This window comes from Cetorhinus maximus, chromosome 17 (assembly GCF_964194155.1).
Source record: "Cetorhinus maximus chromosome 17, sCetMax3.hap1.1, whole genome shotgun sequence".
Classification (NCBI taxonomy): domain Eukaryota; kingdom Metazoa; phylum Chordata; class Chondrichthyes; order Lamniformes; family Cetorhinidae; genus Cetorhinus; species Cetorhinus maximus.
In genome coordinates this window covers 60,997,759-61,019,001 of record NC_135895.1, presented here as the reverse complement: position 1 = coordinate 61,019,001, position 21,243 = coordinate 60,997,759, and the positions used below count along the sequence as shown (strand labels likewise).

General features: G+C 41.1%; 1 protein-coding gene across 2 annotated transcripts in view; it reads left to right on the top strand.

Annotated features, from left to right (window-relative positions):
• The first annotated feature begins 443 nt into the window (after nt 1-443).
• pde4ba (phosphodiesterase 4B, cAMP-specific a) overlaps nt 444-21,243 on the top strand; it is a 738,960-nt gene continuing 718,160 nt past the window's right edge. Inside the window, exons 1-2 of one of the 2 annotated variants that reach the window (XM_078561297.1) lie at nt 444-712; nt 11,255-11,377. The gene's annotated coding sequence lies outside the window, so the exon portion shown is untranslated. The remainder of the gene's footprint in view (nt 713-11,254; nt 11,378-21,243) is intronic. The other variant, XM_078561296.1, reaches the window with a different exon arrangement.

Sequence of the window (21,243 nt, the reverse complement as noted above, 5' to 3'; positions counted from 1 at the left end):
AATGATTGACGTAATAAGCATTGGGGGACTCGAGGGCCAGTTGATTGCAAACCACACGTCCTTTTCAATGCCTTTGCGCATGTTACTGACAGTACACTTGCACTTCATTCAAATACATTCGGTTCGTGAAAGCCAGATGGAGCTGTCAGAGGGAGAGGCACAAACGTGAGGGAGCTAGCCAGGATGGATCTGAGACTGTAAATGTTCACATAGGGCGGCAGGGTAAAGCTGCATGTGGAGATTGTCGCATTGTCTAGGGCTTGACCTTTCTCCATCTCACTGCCTTTAATTGCAGAGGGAGTTGAGCCCTTTTACCGTGGCACGACCGGACACTGGTGGGGAGCGCGAGAAGCCGCGCGGGACCGGACACTGGTGGGGAGCGCGGGAAGCCCCGGGACCGGACACTGGTGGGGAGCGCGAGAAGCCGCGCGGGACTGGACACTGGTGGGGAGCGCGAGAAGCCGCGCGGGACCGGACACTGGTGGGGAGCGCGAGAAGCCGCGCGAGCCAGACAACCGGACAATACAGGCTGGAGCCTCAAGTGGACACTCATCAGCAGCGTGAACTACACTGCCGGACAATAAGAGCAGCAGCCTGTCGAGGGCTTCAACGTGTGGTTTTATTTCATTTTAAAAATTCTGCCCCCACCCCCCCTTTCAGTTTGCAACACAATCAACCGAGGCCAAAACCGGTCTCCCCGATTCTTTGAAAGGTAAGACTTGCTGAATTAACCGATAGACTGCTGAGCTTATGTTCATATTCCAATTGCTGTACGCGATCTTCGCGCAAATAACAGTTGAGGAGCAACACACTCAGTCAAAACGATTCCTGCTGGTACATTAAAAAATAAACGGTGCACAGTGGACGGAGTTTTCACATCATTGCCAACTGGGACCTAACTGACATACTGCATTTTCTGTTTCTGTATTTTGATAGACGCACATTGTTTCCAGCATTATTGTGAACTGTTTTAAAACAAAATAAAGCCTTGTGATTGTGTAGTCCAGTACCAGAACAAACATTTTACAATCGACAATAGGAAATCTGCTGAAACGTTTGTTTTGTGAATTTGTGACCCGAGCCTTTAGCGGTATTGCGTATCTGAAGAGTTTCCTTGCTTGACTTTGTGTAAATGCGAGCAATCTAGACTGAGACAGTTTCCTCCATTTCATTATTTGGGAATGCTTTACAAGTGTGTCAGTCCAGGGATCATTTCGAATGATTTCATTGCGAGAAGGTCCACTTCTCTGTTTTTAGCGTTTTGGGATGGAGTGTCAGCACTGAATGTGTTTGATGGTCTGTTCGCTTTGTATCGACGCAGAAAACAAAGAATCACTATTTTCTGGCTTAATTCCCAGTCTTTTAATTTCGTTACGCTATTGCAAAAACATGGTATAACCTATATGTGTCCAATCCTGTACTGTTTTCCGGTTTAGGATTTTGGAGCAAGGTGGGGTAAATCATTATTGCCATCAAACAAGTTTGGTGATTGGCTATGAAGTTTTATATACTGGAATATATATTTTTTTTGTTTATTTATCTTACGTATGATGCTATTTTGTTCGGTCAAGTTACATGGCTATCTCATAAGGAGAGTGGGTTAAGATGTATAAACTGCAGCTCAGGTATGCTAGGTTTTTAGGTGTTTTCACAAACTCAAAGAATACTGCACGGTATGGAGACTCGTACGTTACTGGCCCCCTTTTCGTAGCACATGCCGGACAGCCTTCAGGTATACTTGGCAGGTTCAGCAAATCTTATTGTTTTAAAATTGTTTTTCAAACTCTGCATTCAAAGTTGAAATGATAGATCTAAATTTCTTTGGCGCTTGTAATGGAAGCAAAAAAAAGATACAGTTTTCACGTTGGTTTCATTTTGCATACAGCAGGACTTTAATGTCATAAACTATAATTGGACAAAGTCATATACATTAATAATTTCAATTACTGGCTTCATTTACATTTCTTAATTACCTATTTAGGTAGATAGTGTTTTACAGTATCATGAATGAAGGATCATGCATTGCTTGGATACCTATTATAGAAAGGATATCGAAGCTATGGAAAAGTATTTATTTGGATTCCCTCACCAGTATAATGTCAGGATGATTTCAGGTGGTTTAGTCAAGATGAGAGAATTACAAAACTAGTATTTGTTTGTGTTAAGAATGTTATGGGAGATTTAATAGAATGATTAAAAACATTGAAATGGTTTCAGTTGGAAAATAGTAAAAGATTATTTCCATTAGATAGTAAATTGGTAAGAAAGAGCACAAGGTTATGATTAATAATAGAATTGGAGAGGTTAGAAAAATGTTTTCGTACAAAGGGTATCAGAATATGCAATGTGTATTTACAGCTGCTATTGAAACTGACTCAATCATGGCTTCTAAAACCTTGAAGAAAAAAGCAAAGGAATGGGTAGTTTCAAGGTGGAGCACACTCTGACATTGACTGTATAGGCTCCTACTTCGGTGCTGAAATTTCTATTATTTGGGCATCCATTCCTGGCTGTACAGTTAGAAATAAGGATAACAAGGTGAGTTCACTGAAGTTGGGAGCGATGAGATAATATATAGGGATGTATCTACAACTTATAGTTTTAGACTGTGTTGTGCCTCTCAAACAAAATTCACCAGGCTAGGTAACATGGTCATTGCTTAATGCTATCTGAGGTTCATAGAGTTCAACCAGACCATTGGCGCCCCTGTAACTGCTGTGGAATGAGAACTGCAAGAGTTGAACAGCCTGTATAATGGTTTTCCCCAGACTTTTCCACACAGGCATTTGAGTTAATTAACTCCTATTCACAGCTTAAATTTGAAATACCTGTGTCATTTAAAAAAATGTGTTCTTACAAAGATTTCATTTCCATGGTATAATGCAGCTTTATCTTCTCATTGTTTTACTTTTTTATGAATCCGCCTGTTCAGCAATGGCAGAGTTGCAATAATTGACTCTTCTGATTGGTACTGTCCTCACTGGTGCAGTATGCAGTTAATGGTGATGTGAACATGCAGGCATGCTGCACACTTAATTACTGTTGAGTGGGGGAAAACCGATCTGTACATTCAATCTCAAAAGCATGGAGTGCTATTCAGTGGCCGCTAACAGTTAATGATATTTCTAATATAATCTTATCCATGCTTTGTTATCTCCAGTCTTAAATATACCTATGTATTCCTGGCCGGCCTCCCATCTATCAGGGTTCATAAGCTTGAGCTTATCCTAAAGTGTGTTGCCTATATTTTAACCCTTACCAAATCTCTCTCACTCTCATCACCCCTCTGCTTGCTAACTTCCATTGGCTTCTGATCCACCAGTGCATTATTTAAAAGTATCATCCTCGTGTTCAAATCTCTGTATAACCTCATCCCTCTCTATCCCTGTAACCTAATTCAACTCTACAATCTCCCAAGAACTTTTGTGTCCTTAACTCTAGACTCTTGTATGACTTGCACCATTGATGGTCATGTCTTTTGGTTCCCTTCCAAAACATCCCTGTTTCCACCTCACTCCTTTTTAAAATGCTTCTTAAAACTTACCTTTTTGACAAAAGCTTTAAATCATCATCCTAATATCTTGTTTGACTCAGTCGGTGTCAATTTTTGCCTCGTGTTCATGCCAAGTGCCTTTAGACATTTTCTTGCATTAAAAGCACCATGTAAATGCAAGTTGTTGTTGATTTTGTCATAATAATGGGGTAGTCAACTTTTTCAGTTTAAAGTTGAGTTGTGTTTAGTAGAGTGTGTGCTTATGTATTTGACCTAGTGAATTTTAGCTTGTACTACTAGGCCTTGGACCTATCCCTGGGATCCTCTATACCTATACCTATAGGTATATTTAAGACTGGAGATAACAAAGCATGGATGAGATTATATTAGAAGTATCATTAACTGTTAGCGGCCACTGAATAGCACTCTATACTTTTGAGAATGAATGTACAGATCGGTTTTCCCCCACTCAACAGTAATTAAGTGTGCAGCATGCCTGCATGTTCACATCACCATTAACTGCATACTGCACCAGTGAGGACAGTACCAATCAGAAGAGTCAATTATTGCAACTCTGCCATTGCTGAATTCCTACTCTCAGTATAATGTAGTGAAAGATTGAACAGCAGGCATGTGCTTTGGTACAAGGACATAGAGAACATAGGGACAGGAGTAGGCCATTTAGCCCCATGAGCCTGTTTAGACACACTATATGATCATGGCTGATTTGCGACTAAACCCCATATACCCGCCTAGGTTCCATATCCTTTAATGCCTTAGCAAAAATCTATCAATTTTGTTTTAAAATTAACAATAAATCCAGCATCAATTGTCTTTTCTGGAAGAAAGTTTCAAACCTCTACCACCCTTTGTATGCAATTTGTAGGGAGCACCTTTTTGTGCAGCTCTACAACAGCTTCAGTAGCTCTACAACAGCTTGATTACAGAACATTATTTGGCACACACTGGGAGAAAGCAATGGAAAAGCATGTCATCCATGAAAATAAATAGAGAAACTGAAACTTTTATTTGTTATATTTTTACTTAATTTGTGCCTTAATAGTGAATTTCAATGCTTGCCCATTTTAATTCTCCAGTATTGCTGCTTCATTAGCTCTTCAGTGACCCACAGATAGTTTAGTTATGTCAGTGTACATTAATAGATTTGCACCAGTGAGTTAGAGGATAGTTTCCTAAAGGAGGGAGGATCTTTTGAGTTCTGAAACTGCAAGATGAAACTCTATAAGTTGGAACCTGTTTACTACTTGAAAAGAGTTTATGTTATCAAGAAATTGTAACATTTTTATGACGTACTCGAAGTCAGGTTGTAATTGGATTAAAAGCTAGAGTGACAGCAAGGGTCTCAAGTCAACAGTAAGAAGTTGTTTTGATATGTTAATGAACCAAGAGGAGCTTCAATCAGAGTTTTACATAAAGCAATAACAGGAATAGTTTGAATTAAGTTGTTTTAGTTCAAAGAGTAATATATGCAGGTTGCAAGAAGGTGTAAGGAAATAATTTAAAGGTGGGTAAATTTGTTTTTATAAGTCTGAGCTAAAGTAAGGAACGATTTGAATTCTAGGAAGAAAACATTTCTGACGAGACTGGTTGAGATAATGGAGAGATCAAAGGGAAGGAATGCATTTCAGGAAATACTGAAGCATATGTGAGAGGGTAATTGCTTAGATCTCCCAGAAGACAGCAGGCTAGCTGGTCAGAACTCCAAGAAGACAGTGTGAACAAGGCCAGGCTTGAAGACCCAGTTACTGCCAGCCTCAGAGGACACCCCAAGGTAAAAGCACTGTGTGGTAATAAGTATTGGACTTCTACAGATCCTAAAATCTCAGGATAGTTGTTGAACAGAAAATGGGGAGGTTAGCTCTGACGGTAGTTAAGATTTGTGGAACTGTTTTAAAGTACTGTTTACTGTGTGAAGCCATTCATGTGTTTAAGTGTAATTGTGTTTTATTTGTTTATTCTTTCAGTAAATGTTTACTTTACCATAAAATCATCACAAGTAGTCGGGACATCATTTCCTGATTTCAGAACCGCTCCTTGTACTATGCAAATTGCAAAAAACGTTTTGGCAACACTTTCAAGTTTCCCCCTGGGATTTGAGCAGCTCAACATTTACCATCCTCCATGCCATAACAGTGTCTTCAACTATGTAGCAGGGGTGAGAACTACTGGAAGATTTTCTAAATTTCAAATTAAGAACAAGACCTCTGAACCTGTATTGACATTTATCACCTGCGGTTTTTTTGTTTTTACCATTCCATTTTAAACATTGCCACTGTCATACCACGTAGCTGATGTCAATAGGGGGAGTGACAGCAAAGATTTAAGAAGAAAATACAGTAAGTCCTCACTTAAGTTGTGGTTGCGTTCCTGAAAATCATGACTTTAAACGATGGGAACCAATGTTAAAATTGTAGTTAGGTTCTGTGCCTTCCTTATCAGGAAAAAAAATTAAAACATTGTACCCTCTAAGTTGAAATATTTTACATTACTAAATTCCTACATGGGTAAATGAAATAACTTGTATATTTTTAAAACTTATTTTATTTTAAAAGAAAATAAAAATTTTTCTACTTACAGTACTGCTTGTTTGCTGCCGATCTGGCTCCTGCTTCCCAATCCTCCTGGTCAATGCAGATCCTCCCCCTCCCCACCCCCTGAGTTGTGGCCTTACCCCATCCCCAACCCTCTGAATTGCAGCCCCCCTTCCCCTAGTTTCCTAGTTCCAGTCTCTCCCATAAGGGAAAACATCCTTTCAGCAACAATCCTGTCAAGTTCCCTCAGGATCTTCAATAAGATCACCTCTCATTCTTCTAAACTGTAGTGGCTACAGACCTAAACTGCTCAACCTTTCCTCACAGGATAACCCCTTCATCTCAGGAATTGCTGAAGTATGATGGGAGACTCCACTTGCCTGGATTTGTGCAGCTCCAACAACACTCAAGAAGCTCCTCACCATCCATGACAAACAGTCTGCTTGATCGGCACCCAATTCATCAATTTAAACATTCACTCCTCCATCTGGCAGCAGTGTGTACCATATACAAGATGCACTGCAGCAACTCACCAATGCTCCTTCGACTGCAGCATGCCTCTACCACCTAAGATCGACAAGGACTGCATACACGTGGGAACACTACCAGCTGCAAATTCCCATCCATGCACACACCATCCTGACTTGGAACTATATTGCCACTCCTTTGCTGCCTTTGGATCAAAATCCTGGAACACCCTAACAGCACTGTGGGTGTACTTGCACCAGATGGACTGCAAGAGTTCAAGAAGGCAGCTCATCACCACCTTCTCAAGCGCAATTAGGGATTGAAAGCAAATGTTAGCCTTGCCAGTGACACCCACATCCCATGAAAGAACAAAAAAAAGAGATGTTTCATGAATAAGTCCAACATCCACCCTGGCATGAACCATTCTTCCTGGCAGCTGTTCCAACTGCTAATTAATCTTGTGTGCTAAATATATTCTTTGCAAATTTGAGCCTTTGCCCTCGTTCTGCTGCCCTGATATATCTGAAAGTATTGCCTCCAATTAATAGGAACAGAAAATAAAGAATCATATGCCTCTGAAGCCCCCTTGAGATTTTTTAAATTCATTCACTGGATGTGGGCATTGCTGGCAGGGCTCTTGAGAAGGTGGTGAGCAGCTGCTTTGAACTATTGCAGTCCTTGTGGTGACGTACACCACAGTTGTTAGTTAGGGAATTTCAGTATTTTGACCATGAGCAATGAAGAGATGGTGACATATTTCAGGATGATATGTGACTTGGTGGAAAACTTGGAGATGGTGGTGTCCCATGCCCTTGCTGCCCTCATCTGTCTTCCTTGCTGCCCTCATCTGTCTTGATGGAGGACACGTGTTTGTGTGATGTTGTCAAAGAAACCTTGACGAGTTGCTCCAGTGCATTTTTTTTGTTTATTGCATATAATTTTTTAAAAACATGAGCGATGAGTCAACTGGCACCTGAGACCTCCCTCACCATCCACCTTGGCAAGTTCTATCTCACTGTTGTGTATTTATTGTGTATTTTTACATGCCATATTTAGTATGTTGCATTTTTCCATATTGAACTTCTTTACCACAGCTCCACCCAAATACAAATCCTGTTAACTCTCTTCATAAGATGGTAGTTGCTTCTTCTAACTGATAATCTGCCACAGCTTGGTGTTAGCTATGAATTTAAATACCTTATGTATTGTAAATTGCAATTCCACATTATCTATATATACCAGAGCATGAATCATTCTAGCATGAACTCCTCTTTCTTCCCTCCACTGCAACCTAGCTAACATACAACCACATTTTGCTTCATTCCCTTTTACCTTATTGCTAGGACTGCATAATTTCAGCTATGAGGAAAGATTGGATAGGTTAGGGTTGTTCTCCTTGGAACAGATGAGGCTGAGGGGAGATTTGATTGAGATGTACAATTTGTGAGGGGCCAGGATAGAGTGGATGGGAAGGGCCTATTTACTTTAGCAGAGAGGTCAGTGTCCAGGGAGCATAGATTTAAAATGATTTGTAGAAGAATTAGAAGGGAGATGATTTTTTTTTTTCACCCAGAGAATTGTAGGGGTCTGGAATTCACTGCCTGAAAGGGTATTAGAGGCAAAAGCCCTCAACTAATTTAAAAACTGCCTGGATAGGCACCTGAAGTGCCATAACCTGCAGGGCTACAGACCAAATGCTGGAATGTGGGATTAGGCTGGGTGGCTCATTTTTTGGCCAGTGCAGACAAGATGGGCCAAGTGGTTCTATGATTAATACTTTATAGACATGCATTAACATATATATCTGTGCAAAAGGGCTTATTCCAAGAACTGAATTTGCAGCTGGGAGCAGTACTCACATTGTGCGCATCCCAGGCAATTGAACATTAATTCTGATAGATGGTAAATTATGGACAGTCATTCAGTTTTCTGAGATGTGCTTGCTGTGAACACCAGTCTCCACTCGGGGTGCTAAATCATGGTATTACCCATAATATCTAGGTATAGTAGCATTGTACAGGATTCAACAGAAACCCTTGTTATTACAATTAGCATATTGAAGTGAAACAATTTCTCTTGTTCTTATTATGATTGCATTGCTGAAGAAAAACACTTTATTCGGCTGTGCAATACTCTAAATCAGGTTTATTAAAAGTAAAAAAGTAGACCATAGTGGAAAACCAATAAAGAAGTTTAATTCGCTCTGCCTCCTGAATTACAAATGTAATGGAAGATGAAACATTTTACTAATTCTCAGTAATAGTAAATCTGGACCCCCATCTGTAGTGTAACAACCACAAAGCTTCTAGTTTCCATCTCCTTCTTGCTACACAGCTTGATACCACTCTGAAGTTTAAGCTTCCTCCCCCAAGTGATGTAGAAGATGAATTAAAACAGCTCTGTGATCAGATCTTCAAGACTTCAGTAGACATCCTGGGATACTGTGAGCACCATCACCAATGGTTTGATGAGAATGATGAAAACATCTCTCTCAAACAGAAACAGCTTGCACGTGCAAGTCTTCTAGCAGCCCCAGAGTCGTCAACCAAGCATGAAGCCTATAAAAATGTTAAACACAGGCATACTTTAAGGAAAATGCAGAATGACTGGTGGAACACATAAGCTGATGAGCTGCAATATCTAGCTGAGATGCATGATTCGTGTTTTTTCAATGTGATGAAGAAAGTATATTGCCCATCCGCCACTTGTTCTCCTTAACAGCTAATGGAAATGAGCTAATCACTGATAATGCAGCTGTAATGGAAAGGTGATGTGAACACTTTGCCAAGCTCCTCAACAGGGACTCCTACACCTCAACAGATTCTCTGCATCAAATTGAGCAATTGGCTAAGAAAGAAAGCCTGTCTCTTCCTCCTCCCACTGAAGAGGTGATGAAGACAATCAAATCAACCAAACAAGGAAAGCCCCTGGCCCAGGCAGCAATCCAGCAGAAATTTGGAAGTGTAACAAACTTGACAGCTGTCTTTAGGAATACATGGGATCAGGGAAAAGTTCCGCAGGACTTCAGGAATGCCAACATTAGCATGTGGAAGCAGAAAGGGTTCAAAAATGTATGGCAACTACTGAGGAATATGCCTTCTCTCAATTACAGGAAAGATCCTTAAAAGGGTCCTCTTCAAGTCTACAAAGCCTTGTAAATGATGTCCTGCTGGAATTGCAATGTGGTTTTGGGGCTAACTGTGGGACAGCTGATTATGGTATTTGCAGCAAGGCATCTATGAGAAAAGTGCAGACAGCAACTTTAGGATCTATATATGCTGTTCATAGATGTAACAAACTTTTTGACAGTGAAAGTTGACAGTGTGCCATGAACTTAATGGGGCATAGATAGGGTAAATAGCAGAGAGGATGTGAATTAATGGGATAGAAGAAGGGCTTTTGCTAAGGCAAAGACATCAAAGATACAAGTCAAGGACTGGTTGAGGAAATTTACACCTCCAGAAGTACAGTAGTGAATGGGGAGTGAAAGGTTAGACAGTTGAGAGTTTCAAAGTTCGATTGTAAGTAACATCACTATCCCCATTTTGAGAACCACAACAATGTTAGATGACTATGTTGTACTCTTACAAGGTGATGCTCTGTCACAACAGAAATGCATTTTTCTCTCAAGTTGATTGTAATCACATAGAGGGACGAGAATCCAATTTTTCAGTACATGTACTCCTATACAAATATGATTGTAGGTTTCATAACCTCCAGATAATCTTCAAATATTCACCCGGCATGACAAGTTAGGTAGCGATTGGAAATTCCTCCTGCATGTCATTTGCTAGGTATTGTGCAGCTCTGGTGCCTCAATTTCTGGCTTTACACTCACTGCCGTGGTGGCATATCCTAGATTGTGCTTAATATATGGAACATGGCTCAGTGGACAAACAGATATTTTTTTGACTAACGTTTTTCTTGTTTAGCCTAATGGAAATATCCTCTTCAGACTTTTTTATGGTTTTTCAAATAAGGCTAGCCTAGATGCAACTTTTACATGTTTTTGTCCTCTGTACATTTTGCTTATAAACTTCGTCAAATGAACTGGTTTCAGATATGTTGTACAGTTGGTGCACTGAATTATATAAACTAGTTAAGTGGTTCTTATTGATTTTGAAGAGTGCTTTCCTGTGTAGCTTAGTACTATGTTGGAAACTAGAGGGGCACTTTATATAGGAGCAGAGCAAATTAGTCTGATTACTATTGCAGTGTGATGGGGCACATTCTGATGTTCTGATTTTAAAAGGAAAGGTGAAAGTAAAGCCCATGCTGTAATTCTGTGCGGGGTTTGAGTAGTAATATTGCATTTGCAGCATTAATCTTTTTAAGGAAATGTGGTGTTTTACAACCACAACCTTAGTTGTCTTCAGTTACAGGGTAGGAAGCCATGGGATACAACGTTTAGTCTATTATTAAGCTTTTAAAATTATTTGTAATGTGATTTTCATTTATGGATTCTGGAAGTTTTCTTTCTTTTAGGAAGCTTATCTTTTTTAAAAAAACTTTCATTGAAACTTGGTGAAATGAAAAGGCTAATTCTTAGTTAACAGATTATGTTCAACTGTACCATGCTCGTGAAGCCAAAATATGAATATGAATTGATATTGCTGTTAGACTAGCAACTCAAAACTGAATTCATCCTGCTTCAGGTGTAAATTTCGCACTGGATTGTTACCATAACACCAGTGTTCCAGTCCCAATAATCTGCACTATACTTGTTTTTCTTCCTCCTTAGGCCCTCGAGAGACTTTTTTCATATTGTAGCGGCTCAGCATAACAGCTAGAGTCACCTCATGAGTGAAGTCCAATCAGCCTTGTTAATGACAGAAGTTTATTTCACCTCTAGTCCTGTAGAAAAGTAAGTGACCAGCCATGCACACTAAAGGTGCCAGTATTGGCTAAAACTCCAAGCACCATTAAACTCACTAATCCCATGCATGACAACTAGCACTTCAAGTTTACAATGAAACTGGACACTAAACATGGAACATGCTGGCTTCAAATTAAGTGGCACTCTATCATGTCAATTCATTCTCGTGATGCATATTGCTATTTTGCTCTGGCAGTTTAATCTTGCATAATTCTATCGGATGTGATGGAATTGTGGCTAGAAATAAACACTATACTCTATGTGCTTGTATCACAACTCAAAATCACTGTCTATCATTTCATTACTACTTTAGAGGGTTAACTACTTGTGGTGACTTGATGAGTGAGTGCACAATTTAACGATGAGCCTTTGAGAAATAAATGTTGTATTATGAGCGTTGCTGTTAAATGTTGACTCAGAATTACACCATATTTTATGCATAATTCACCTATGCTTATCAATTACAGTGCAACTCTGCAAGTATTTTATTTCTTTATTCAATTAATATTTTTTCCTGGAATTCTAGTAAAGCTTCTTAATAATGAAACAACTATGTTTAGTGCTCCTGGTACCTTTCTCTATAAACTGAAATGAACAGTTACGGGAAATTTATTACATGGAATATTTTCTTTTTCGTGTTTTGGCCGATTTATGTGGAAAATCGATTTGAGGCAATGTCAAGACCATAGTTGTATTAACTTCACATCTTTACAGTGGTTACTCATCAGGATTGTTAGTTTTTATTGTTGCAGTATGTTGTTTATTAGCCACTTTCAAAAGGAATAATACAAAGTCTTATATTTGTGTGCATTTTGTATGCTTATGTCTGCAAATTGAGCATCTGTGTGGATCCTGCTATATTGTGCATAACTGAAGCACTACGGATTATGTTTGAGCAAAGGCGAATACCCAGTAAATGACTGAACTGAACAGAAAAGGCTAGTTTCCAGGTCAAGCAGATGTAACAACCATTTTAGCACACAACAAATATATTACTATTTTAGCATGAAAAAAACCCAGCTTGCTCTGAAATCGCACTGGTTCATAGGGATGGGAGTATAGTGGCTATGTTACTGGAGACCTGGACTAATGATCTAGCGACATGAGCAAGAATTCTACGGTCTCCCCCTCCTGGGGATCTGACAGCAGGTGTGGTGGGGGTGGGAGGAGGGGGGATATAAAATTGGCAACTGTATCAGTGGTGCCGTTCCTGGTGCCTATCTGCCCCTACAGCAGTTTTACTAGTGATGAGGGAGTTGTTGGGCTCGCTCGCCCATGGGCGAATTAATCATCACATAAGGGCCTCCTCCCAGCACTGTTGGGATTTTACCTGTGGTGGAGGGAGGTTGGCATCAAGTGTCCAGCCTGCCAGGTAAAACCTGGCAGACTGGAGGTTGGGAAATTGGGTAGTGGGGAGGTGGGGGTGGGGGGAGGTGGTGTGGTGATTGGATGCCTCCTTTTTGGGCTCCTGTGTCCATCAGAGCCCCCCACAAGTTATTTATCCACCCTGCCTTTTCCCCTTCTGGCCCCTCACCCCCTCGCCAGGGCCTGCCAGCCTGGCCCTGGCAACGTTCTGGACTTACTTTCGCCTGGGCCCCATCGCAACTCGCTTCTTTTGGGGACTGCCTGCAGTCCCAGCAGTGGCCACCGCTTCTGGTGGTGCTGCTAAGACCAGAGAACTGCCAGCTATATGACTGGCTGCTCTCAGAGATGGCACTTCCTCCTTGGTGGGGGCAGAAGGTCCGCTGCAAGCCAATTAATAGGCCAATGGCCATTAAATGGCTGTGGGGTGAGCTGGCAAATGGAGGCTGGCTGCACCTGGATTCCTATGCTGAGATGGGGACCCCATGTAAAATATAGCCCATGAGGTCAAATCGGACCACAGCAGCTGGGGAATTTAAATTCAATAAATTTTAAAAATCTGGAATCAAAAGCTAGTATCAGTAATGATAACCACGGAACTACCAGATTGTCTAAAAATCCACCTGGTTCACTAATGTCTTTTTAGGGAAGGAAATGTGTCACCCTAGCCTGGTCTGGCCTATCTGTGATTCCAGACTTGTAATAATGTGGTTGACTATTAACTGCCCTTTGAAGTGGTCTAGCAAGCCACTCAGTTGTATGTAAGTTGAATAAGAATAAAACCAGGCAGGCCACCTGGCATTGACCTAGATAGTAGACACAACAAAGGCACACCATGCCAGTTGACTCTGCAAAGCTCTCCTCACTATTATCTGGGGACTTGTGCTAAAATTTGGAGAGCTGTCCCACAGACCAGTCAAACAACAGCCTGACAAAGGTATGATTCTGTAAGAATGTCCATCAGCCAACATTTCAGATCCCTCCATCACCATACCTGGGTATATCCTGTCACACTGGCTGGATAGACCCACCAGAGAGGGTGGCACAGTGGTATACAGATGGGAGGGAGTGGCCATGGGAGTGCTCAACATTGACTCTGAACACCATGATGTCTCATGGCATCAGGTTGAACATGGGCAAGGAAACCTCCCGCTGATTGCCATCTTCCCTCAGTTGATGAATCAGCACTCCTCCATGATGAACACTATTTTGATGAAGCGCTGAGGGTAGCAAAGGGACAGAATGTACTCTTGGTAATGGGTATTGAACTCCCCTACCCAGAGTGGCTCACTAGCGCCACTACTGATCAAGCTGGCCAAATCCTGAAGGACATAGCTACTAGATTGGGCCTATGGTGGTGCGAGAACCAACATGAGGGAAAAAGCTACTTGACCTTAGTCTTCACCAATTTACCTGTTGCAGATGCATCTGTATTGGTAGAAGTGACCATTACACAGTCCATCGTCACACTTGAGAACACCCTCCATCATGTTGTATGACACTATTACTGCGTTGATTAGGATGGATTCAGACAGATCCAGCAGCTTAAAACTGGGCCATCGTTAGCAGTGAATTGTATTCTACCACAATCTGTACCCACATGGCCTAGCATATTCCTCACTTTGCCATGACCAACAAACAAGATGATCTACCATGGTTCAACAAGGATTGTAGAAAAGCATGCCAGGAGCAACATCAGGGTATCTAAAAAGGTGCCAACTGGAGAAGCTACAACTCAGGGCAACATGCAGGCAAGACAGCAGAAACAGTATGTTTTGGATAGAGCTAAGTGAACCCACAGCTAAAGGTCAGATCAAAACTTTAAGTCCTGTCACATCCAGTCATGGATGGAACATCCAAATGGAGGAGGAAGCTCCATGAACATCCCATCTTCAATTGTGGTAGAGACAAACACATGGATGCAAAGGACAAGGCTGGTTCATTTGCAACCACCTTCAACCAGAAGTGCCAAGTAGATGACCCATCTTGGCATCCTCCTGAGATCTCCAGCTAATTTAGTCCACTCCACGTGATATCAAGAAATGTCTGAGTGTACTGGATACAGCAAAGGCTATAGGCCCTGACAAATCCCCAGCTATAATGCTGAAGACTTGTGCTCCAGAACTGGTTGCACCACTAGTTAAGCTGTGTTTGTGTGTACATGGGCTTTGGGATATCTGTTTACTTAAAAAAAGGAGAAAATTGTTACACCTCCAAATTACAAATTGTATGTTAACCATTTTGCAATTCACTTTAATAAATCAATTATTTTGATTGAAAGAAGCCTGGTTAAAGTCTTTTTATGTTGGGTAAACAGCTGGCCAGTTTGGTGGAGGAATTAAATATTTAAATAAATATTTAAACTATTGCTGGTGTTGCCACAAATGAAGGCTATAGATTCTAGTGTCAAGGATGTCAGTTGCTGCACCCCCTGCCCCGAAGATTAGTGTCTGCTCTGGATATTATTTTCCTCAAACAGCTGCCTTTTTAGACAAATACCAATGAAATGTGCACTCGGCAACTTCAAAACCAAGCAAAGAGTTTACCATTTCCTCTGGGAAATCTGACATGATATCATACGTGACTTGCTCTGTGAATCATCTGGTTCCACATCCTCAGACTGTCCACAGTACTTCCTTCTCCCAGCCCCTTTGCCCTTTCACCCAGTGAATGGATCTGAGCTAGCGGAAGTGTAAAAACAAGTGACCCAGGGGCACCGCAGAGAAAGTTGGGGTTGAGGAACCTGGCAGCATCGAGAGACTCTTGTGGGAATTCATCATCCTGATCTTCTGCTTCATCATTGTTGTCCTCATCATATTCTCATTGCCTTTGAGGAAGAAGTTCCTATCCTCTTTCTCTGTCTTACCATTATGTTCCTCTATATAATTTTCTGCCAAGTTGCTTGCTGTGATTGACTTGTCGTAAAGGAGGGCATGAACCGCAAATGAGTAAGCAGATTCGCTTGTGATCAAGAAGGAGGAAAGAAAGCTCCTGGCTAAGTGCCACTTCAGAGGGATGCTATGGTGAAAATCAGGGCCTGGGCCCACCACACACAAACTTGTGTTGTCCCATGAATCCCTCCATTTCACATGGTTTGAGCTGAGTGCCTTCCCATCAACTCTATCGTCGCTCGTCACAGGAGTCAGCTCTCTAATCTGTATCATACCCTTCCAGTCCTTTTGATTTTTGTAGACAGTGTACACAAGTTTCTACTCTAATAATAGACTGCCTGGAAGTGTGATGGAGGCAGGTTCAATTGAAGCATTCAAGAGGGCATTGGACGATTATTTGAATAGAAACAATGTGCAATGGTACGGGGAAAAGGCAGGAGAATGGCACTAAGTCATAATGCGCATTTAGAGAGCTGGTGTAGACATGATGGGCTGAGTGGCTCCTTCTGCCCCATATCAATTCTGTGATTCATGGACTAAATCTAGCATTTGAGAGATATCTTCTGGTTACAATCAGACAGCTGAGATTATGCATCTGCTGTTATTGCCTTGTTAAAGTATAGGAAGGACTTTTAAGCTCGTCGCCAAAACCTGATTACTGTTAGAGGAGTTGGCATTCTTGTAATATATAGGGATGGATTTTTCAAATATGTGTCCACTCACACTGGCAAGGCAGCAGGATTTATCTAAAGCAAATGTGGAGCCATTTAAAAATTTCATCGCTATGCTTGGGAAATGTCCACCTACATTTTTCAACACCTGTAGAAAGTCTTTTAGTTAAAGTTAATTAGACAGCAGTTTTCTGAAGGTTGTAAAATATGTTCCTCATTGAGAATATTATGTTATATGAGATATCCTTGAAGGATGAGGAACAGTAGGAGTCTATTAGGGAAGCCTAGTTAAATGAAACAACATTAAAGAAAAGCCATATCATAAAGAGAGCAGTACCACTCCAACATTGACCTAGACGCTGTGTCTCAGGATGTTTTTGAAACAGCTCTGTTCTTTGTGTAGCCACATCTGTAACCAAAGTCCATGATGTACAAAGGAAAAGAAAATAAGTACAGCTCTGAAATTTTATTCAACCCCTTATTCCAAGGTTCACAAGATATTTTCCAGATGAACCGATATATTGTGTGTGATTGTCAAGAGAAGAAGGACATACGAAAATGCGAACCAATGAATTAGGAACAGGAGTAGGCCACTCAGCCCTTCGAGTCTGCTCCGCCATTCAATAAGATCATGGCTGATTTGATTTTAACCTCAACTCCACATTCCTGCCTACCCCAATAACCTTTCACACCCTTGCTTATCAAGAATCTATCGACCTCTGCCTTAAAAATATTCAAAGCTTCTGCCTCCACTGCCTTTTGAGGAAGAGAGTTCCAAAGACTCGCAACCCTCGGAGAAAAAAATTTCTCCTCATCTCTGTCTTAATATTTTTAAACAGTGGCCCCTAGTTCTAGATTCTTCCACAAGAGGAAACATCCTTTCTACATCCACTCTGGCAAGTCCCCTTAGGATCTTATATGTTTCAATTAAGTCGCCTCTTACTCTTTGAAACTCCAGTGGATACAAACCTAGCCTGTCCAGCCTTTCCTCTTAAGACAACCCACCCATTCCAGGTATTAGTTTAGTAAACCTTCTCTGAACGGCTTCTAACACATTTACATCCTTCCTTAAATAAGGAGATGAATGATGTACACAGTACTCCAGATGTAGCCTCACCAATACCCTGTATAACTGAAGCATAACCTCCCTACTCTTGCATTAAATTCCCCTCACAATAAACAATAACATTAAGAACATAAGAAATAGGAACAGGAGTAGACCATTCAGCCCCTCAAGCCTGCTCCACCATTCAGTAAGATCATGGCTGATCTTCATGTGTTTCGATTTCCACATTCCTATCTAACCCCGATGACCTTAGATTCTTGTTAGGCAAGGGAATCTACCTACCTCTGCCTTAAAAATATTCAATGACCCCGCCTCCACCACCTTCTGAAGCAGAGAATTCCAAAGTTGCACAACCCTCAGAAAAATATATCTCCTCATCTCTGTCCTAAAAGGGTGACCCCTAATTTTAAAACAGTGCCCCCTAGTTCTGGACTTGCCCACATGAGGAAACATCCTTTCGACGTCCACCTTATCGAGGTCGTTCAGGATCTTATATACTTCAATCAAATCACCCCTCACTCTTCTGAACTCCAGTGGAAATAAGCCCAGTCTGTCCAACCTTTCCTCGTAAGACAACCCACTCATTCCATGTATCAATCTAGTAAACCTCCTTTGAACTGCCTCCAATGCATTTCCATCCTCCTTTAAATAAGGAGACCAAAACTGCACACAGCATTCTAGGTGCGGTCTCACCAGTGCCCTGTATAACTGAAGCATAACATCCTTCCTTTTATGTTTAATCCCTCTCGTAATAACGGATAGCATTCCATTAGCCTTCTTAATTACTTACTGTACCTGCATACTTTTTGTGACTCATGTGTTAGAACACCTAGATCCCTCTGCACCTCAGAATTATGCAGCCATTCTCCATTTTTTGTTTTTCCTGCCAAAGTGAACAACTTCACATTTTCCCACATTAAATTCCATTTGCCAGATCTTTGCTCACTCACTCAACCTATCTATGTCCATCTGCAACCTCCTCATGTCCTCTTCACAACATACTTTCCTACTTGTCTTTGTGTCATCTGCAAATTTAGTTACCACGTCTTCACTCCCCTCATCTGAGTCATTGATGTAAATCGTAAAAAGTTGAGACCCCAGCACAGACCCCTGTGGGACACCACTCATCACATCCTGCCAATCAGAAAAAAGACTCATTTATGCATATTCTCGGCTAACATTCTATTAGCTTTCCTAATTACTTGATGTACCTGCATGCTGGCCTTTTGTGATTCAAACACTTTATGCCAATAAAGTACTTTTGAAATGTAAGGAAACACAGTAGCCACTGTGTGCATAGCGAAGTCTCACAAACAGCAATGTGATCATTGCTCCAGAAATTGCAGGGTTTTTAATGGAAAACTGTCAGTTTATCCAACATTACCCCTCTGAATCTGATCACAACCTCAGGATTTAGCACAGAAATCCTGAAGTTGCAGTCTGTCATCACTGCCTTGCCACAGGTTATGCTGTAGATCCCACGCCCCCAGAGTCAGCAATCAGTGAAATCAATTGATTTGGTGAGAACTTCCCTTTTTTCCCCCCTCATGTTACTGTTAGAAACTCTGTTAAAAGTCAAGTCTTGTACAATGAGGTATAACTGGGCTTTTAATGGCGATCTAAATAATAACTATTACTGGTCAAACGATCAGGTCCTGAAAAATAATTTTATATTTGTTAAATGTCTTCATTGTGATTAATTACTGTATTTAAAAAAAAAAATTTAAAATTTAACATTTGTGCATGATAATTCAACTTCTACTGTCACCCCATGTGTATGTTCCAATCTTTATTTCTCACACTGTAAAATTTTTACATTGTGATTTGATTATTTGTGCTTTTCATTTCCCGGTTGGCTGTGTGTGAGAATTTTTTAATGTGTATGGCTGCTTGGACAGCTTGATGACATCACTGCAACTAGATGCTGGGAATCTGCATTAAACATGGCTAGAAGCAATGTCGAGAGAGGTGAAGTTCTCACACAAGATTGTTCGATCTCTCAGCGAGGATTTCTTCAAGGTCCATAGAAAGTGCCCTTGCTTCGCTACTAACTGCAAAATCTGGGCCATTGCGATTTAAGTGATGTTGGTTGAGGAATAATATTGGCACTGGGAAAATTCACTCTCTCCTCTATGAGTAGTGCCATAGATTTTTTTTTTACATCCATTCGAGTGGAGATGACAGACAAGGCCTTGGTTTAAGATCCTGTCCAAGAGATGCTACCTCCAGTGCTTCCTTGGTATTGCGTGGATTTGTCAGTTTAGATTATGCTGTCAAGACTCTGGAGTGGAACTTGAACCCACACTCTTTTGACTGAGGTGAGAGTGCTATCACTGAGTTAAGACAATTTACTAATGCCGTCCATTTTTTTGAGCAGCTGTATTTATACTCTTCGACAGTGGGCTCAAAGAAATGACTGAGTGTGATTTTAAAAAAATTTAATCACTGTTTTCCCAGGGTATTGGCAGACATTATTTTCAGTGACAAAAATAAAAATACCTGGAAAAACTCAGCAGGTCTGGCAGCAAGTGCGGAGAGGAACACAGTTAACGTTTCGAGTCCATATGACTCTTCAACAGAACTAAGTAAAAATAGAAAAGAGGTGAAATATAAGCTGGTTTGGTGGGGGGGGTGGGCGGGTGGTGGGACAGGTAGAGCTGGATAGAGGGCCTGTGATAGGTGGAGATGGACAAAGACGTGGTGATATTATCTACGGAATGTGCTAATTAAGGGTAGAAAGCAGGACAAGCAAGGTACAGATAGCCCTAGTGGGGTTGGGGTGAAGGGAAGGGGATCGAAATAGGCTGAAAGGTAGAGATAAAACAATGGATGGAAATACATTTAAAAATAATGGAAATAGGTGGGAAAAGAAAAATCTATATAAATTATTGGGAAAAAAGGGGGGGATCGGAAAGGGGGTGGGAATGGAGGAGAGAGCTCATGATCTAAAATTGTTGAATTCAATATTCAGTCCGGAAGGCTGTAAAGTCCCTAGTCGGAAGATGAGGTGCTGTTCTTCCAGTTTGCGTTGAGCTTCACTGGAACAATGCAGCAGGCCAAGGACGGACATGTGGGCATGAGAGCAGGGTGGAGTTTTGAAATGGCAAGCGACAGGGAGGTCTAGGTCATGCTTGTGGACAGAGCGAAGGTATTCTGCAAAGTGGTCACCCAGTCTGCGTTTGGTCTCTTCAATGTAGAAGAAACCGCATTAAGAGCAACGAATGCAGCAGACTAAATTGAGGGAAGTGCAAGTGAAATGCTGCTTCACTTGAAAGGAGTGTTTGGGCCCTTGGACGGTGAGGAGAGGGGAAGTAAAGGGGCAGGTGTTGCACCTTCTGCGGGTTTTATTATTTTCAGTGATGTGGCTATGTAGGCCCCAAATGTACCTCCGCCCTCCACCCACCATATATTTATGTGCACTAGTTCCCTAAATGTGCTCATCTTTTTGGTAATAGGGGCAGCTTACTACATGCAAATTTGTGATGCACCAATCCAATATTCCAGCTTTATTTCAACAGAAGGAGAAAGGGGCAGGATGATTGCTCGGAAATAAAAAGGGGAATTCACTGTTCCCATGGCTCATGACATCACTTTTAATCCACCAGTGGTGCTCCAGTGAAAACAAGGATGACAATTAAGCAAGCCATTGGGATGCTAAAAAAGTTTTCTGCCACCTTGTAATATCCTCTAGGCCTGCACATCCCAAACTATTTCCAATGTGACCCCATTTTAACACTTGAAAATTAAAGTGATCCCAGATGCCGACAAAAACAAAACAGCAATAAAGCAGCATAGTAAAATTCAGTATATAATTATTAAAGTTGTATTATAGATCAACACATGATACATCATATAAAAATGAAA